Consider the following 5000-nt stretch of genomic DNA (forward strand, 5'->3'; position numbering starts at 1 on the left):
ATTTTTGTTTAAGGTGTATCAACCAACTAGTACAATCATTTTCATCTATAACCAAGTTAAGGACCAAAACGCTACATTAATCACATTTACTGCCGTTTTGGTTTGTCTGAAAATTTCGTCACAAGCAATTAATGTTTTTCGGAAGTCACTCGACCCTTTTCTTTCTTTCAGTTACGAGATAATTTTTTTTTTACGAGATCATGAATAATGATGACGGATCTCTATGGCTCGATGAAACAAATTACTCTGCATAAACAAGATTGATGGCCAGAGAGTTTCTATTCCATTCGCTTGTGCTTGCGCTTATGCTTGCATCGTTGTGGCGTGTAAACCGGGGCCACGGATGCGCAAGAATAATCACAAGGAAAGGAAACTGAAAGATTATAATACATGAAAAGTTTTGGCTGAACGGCTTCATATAGACAGTTGGATAGTAAAATAGTTTTATTTAACAGAGCCACATGCAAATGAACTCATTGTTTGGGGGCACACATAAGAAGGCACTCTACACTTTAGGCAATTTTCATACCTGAAATAAAACTCACGATCGTGCAGCATGAGTTCAGTCCTTCACAATATTGTGGTGGTCCCATTGATCACTTCACTTTCTGAAGATCTCTCTTTGGTTTGTATTCGATTTGTAGTTTTCTCCTCCTTCTCTTCAACAAAAGCACAAACAGCAAGATCTCCCCGTACTCTCGAAAGTCCGCCATGTTGGCGCAATGTTCGATCGCGCCAAAAATTTTACATGTAAACCCCAAGGGCTTATATTAAAGCAAACGATAAAATAAATAATAGCAACTTTATTCGTTACTTCAATTACCAGAGGTTATCCCTATCGAGGATATCCGCCCGCAGCCGGATGTAATTGACTGAGAGTCGATTTTTATGAGGGAGGAAAACCGGAGTACCTGGAGAAAAACCATTAGAGTCACATTGAGATCGACTGAAACTCAGTCTACTTACGACGTCCTGACCGAGGCCAGGGTTGAGTCCGGCTCGCAGAGGTGGGAGGCGAGGTCGAAAAATCTGACCGAATAGGCCTTTTTCGATGTATATATTTGGAGGACAAACACAAAGGAAAGTGGATGATGTGCAAATATTTTTTTACATTCATTCCAAAGTGTTTCTATTGTTTTTGTACTCACTGAGTCGCTATGAAGCTGAATATTTGAGATTTCGAAAAAGGCCTATTTAATAATCATCGAACCTGACCCTGACTCCACCATCGAATTTAATAATCGTCGAATATAGCGAACGTTCCATGGAAATTCAATTTCTGACGCCGGAGATCGACTTAATTTTTCAGTGGGCTGCTCCCTAGTGTGGGGTAGCCATTGTTCCTGCAGCCGCGACTCAGAGGTCCCGCCTTCTGATTGGACGAAACACTTTTCTTAATTGTGAGAAAAAGAGTACTTTGTTGTTTAATTTTGCTTGGGTCTCGTTCGCTGAATTCCCCGAAGTTTTAATGAACTCCTTCGTGGAAGCAGATGGTTTTTTGTTTCTCCCAGAATTGCTACTTAAAAAATAGGTACGCAATGCGTACATGTGTGGGCTTTTAAGGTTAACCACACTTGCATTGCATCCCCTCAGCCTTTCCCTGATACTCCTCCCCTACTCTGTACACTTAATCTTCACCTATCTATCAAAATGTTTTATTTAGTCTGTGAACCCCTCTAATATTGGTTTATTTCTAGGTAAATCTGCCAAGACCTCCAATCGACATAACTTCATTGCAAAATTCACAAAATTCAAATGGTTTAAACATACAATTCTGATCATGGACCCGGTGTTTCAAAATAGAATTGGCTGAAAAAGTTACTCTGAATCAGATAAAAATAATTCCGAGTCGGAATATATAAACAAGCCACCTAATCCCAAAATTTGTACTCAACTGCCCAAGATCGAGTAAAGATCCATAGACATGGCTAGGAGCTGCAATGTTATTACAAATGGCTTCCCCTTCATATTTTATCTTTAGTTGAATAAGTCGGTCAGTAGATTATGCTAAAACAACTATTAACTTTGATAGCTACAATACAATACAATACATACTGAATTGACCACTCCCCAGAGGGGCTTTTCAGGGCCAATGAAACACAATCACGACAGAACAGAACATTCAACAACATTTGTTAAGAATCGCAACTGACCGGAGGCAAACCAGTTGGCTATTTACAAGTGCAGCTGAGAATTTGAACCAGGGACTACCAGGAACAAATCCAACCAGTAGTCAGAACGTGTCTTCAACCCGGGATCCCCGGAGCTTAAGGCAAGCACCCTAACCACTAAGGCCGCACTGCCTCCTTCTTGCCTCCTTCGCACTGCCTCCGTCTTTTCTAATAGTTGGCTTTGGGGTTTCGCATCGCTGATCCAAACACTTCCAGCCTTGACATCTTACATGTATCGGCATTTACTGTATCTTGACCACGACAAAATGTTTGGTTGTTGGGACATTCATTAACTGACCTGTCGAACATTATTATTCGTTTCATAGGGTAAATCAACTTTATTTAAAAATTAATAATGAAACCTAAATAGACAACACAAACAAATTAAACAAATGAAGATAACAGTATTTGCAACTTTGTTTAACAAATGAACTTAACAAAAGTAAGAGGGATTCCTATGCCATTTAGGAAAACTACACACTGTGACGCAGGCTGTAGTAGTAGAAGTCACATTGAAATTTTGTCCGCCATTTAGTATTGTATATAATCAAAAGCACACTAGCTTCTGATATAACATAATGTTAAATATGACGGGATAAAGTTAACACAAAAGCACTCAGTCCAAATTAACAAAGATATTTTCCACATACCAAGTCCAATGCGAGCACAAATATATTTCAGGTTTACCCAGTAGAAAAGACAAAACCAAAACCATTTTCCCGACATATTAAAACTAGGCTTAAGACTCGTCTGTACACTCTATGCAGTTTACACTGTTATTTTCAAACGGAGGTCAGAGATCACCGTTTCTTTATATAGCCCTCAACAATTTTCTCAGCATGCCGAAAAAATTTTAATCACTGGCAACTACATTAACGTGATGGTTTTTTTCCTAACGTTAGTTCAATTCCCTAGTTCAAGAGTTAATTCGGCTAGCATAACTGGTGACCCACTTCTTACAAAATAGATCCGCCCATGTTCTTGTTATCGTCTGTCAGTTGCGGTATGAGTAAGCCAGTCGTGTCAATTCTTCCTCTTCTACAATGTTGAACTCAGCTAGTTCTTACTCCGTGAAACGGGCACAACTCGTGAGTTCATGGGGCGCATACGTGGGTCTTTTTGCTTTCAATATATTATTGCAATAAACTTACTTAAAACGGTAACAAAGCGTGAGCTTCAGTTACGGATAAAACCACGCAGTAGTTGTCTCCAATTTCCTAACCACTCGATTGTTTTTCTTAGAATTTTCAATGTTGATATCTGACGGATCCGTTACAAGTCGGGCAAACAATGTCTGTAACCGTCTTGGTCTACTTTCGAATAGGCTCAACGCTAAGGCCTCAAATAGTCGCAAGGACGTTCACATAATTTAATTGGAACGGCATAGAACAAGATGTAAAATTGTTTGGAGCTATGGGAGCCACAGAATGAAACTCAAATCAAAGATCTTTACAGGAAGGGTGCTTTTAAAAGAGTTCTCGTTAAAATCAACTAAAATATGACAAGATATTTGAAAGTAAATACATTCGTTTATAAGCGAAATGCTAATGAACAACTGATTTCGCACGCTATTTTTCCGCGTAACATCTCGCATAACATTCCCGCGGGATTACTGGTTAAGTCCAGCCGCAAATTTCATTGTTCAGATCTAACAATATCTTTGAGTTGAAAAGTAGAGCCCTAAGCGCATCCTGGTTCCAACATCTCATCATTGAGGTTTGGAGGCAGGAAAGAATCTCTATTTGTTCTTCTTCAGGATCTGAGGAGGGTATGGTACGACTACATTGCCCGAGTTTTGTTTTTCGCTTTTCATTGCTTGTTCGTTTCGGTAAATTCTTTGAAATACATTCAGTAACAAAAGTCAACGCTAGAAATGAGCGACGTTTCGACTGATCATAAGTCATTTTCAAGTTCAAGTACTTGGGTACCATGCAATTGCAAGGGTGTATTTCACATTTTGAAGCCCTCTAACAATCATGTTTTTAAAAAATTCCCATCTGTTGTTACTGTATATCTTATATATGCTAATTCTTTAACCAAGAACTCGATCTTGAGAAAATCACTGATGATCAGTCAAAACGCTGTTCCTTTTTAGCGTTAGTTCTTAGTTCTGAACTTTTGTTTCTTTGCTTTTGCTTACAGTATGAATCGGGTGCTGGACGCACAAACTTGCAAAGTGAGGAAAGATGTCGATAGTTTACCCATGTTTATTTACCCAGTACAAACCGACAAGTAATACCATAGGCAGCCCAAGCTCGCGTCACTACAGGCAGCCGTTAAGAATTTAAACGCGTTATAAGACTTTGTATGGGAAATAAAATACCGTCGATTATGAAACCTAAAAAACGCTCAATTTAACGTTCATTCAATAAAATGAATAAAAATGGCTCACCTCTGGTGTATTCTTTTGCCTTTTGGAGCTTATTTTATCGTTTCGGGAATTCCGTGTTTTCAATGTTCTAAGACAAAGTCAAGGCTGCACACTAAGATTTCGACCGTTGTCAGCTCAGAGGCGGTTTGCGCCTCGAAAAGCCATCCCAGCTGCGATTTTTTCACGCAAAGCTAAAGCCACATCATTTTCGAACCTCGGTGAATGTTTCGCCGTCAAAAATCCCCACGCACGTGGCTGGGAATGAGCATTTTCTGCTTCCGATTCCACGATAGCTGATGAAAATAACAGCTGCTGATAACCGAACAGGACACGGAGCTTGGGTCCGAGGTCAAATTAACTCCACCCGATGAGGTACGTACAACACTTGCCCCATCCCCACAGCGGCTTCTTGTAACCGGACCATGACCATGGGGGTGAATGTACATCAGGTCTTTGAA

The sequence above is a fragment of the Montipora capricornis genome, chromosome 10 (assembly GCF_036669925.1).
Source record: "Montipora capricornis isolate CH-2021 chromosome 10, ASM3666992v2, whole genome shotgun sequence".
Classification (NCBI taxonomy): domain Eukaryota; kingdom Metazoa; phylum Cnidaria; class Anthozoa; order Scleractinia; family Acroporidae; genus Montipora; species Montipora capricornis.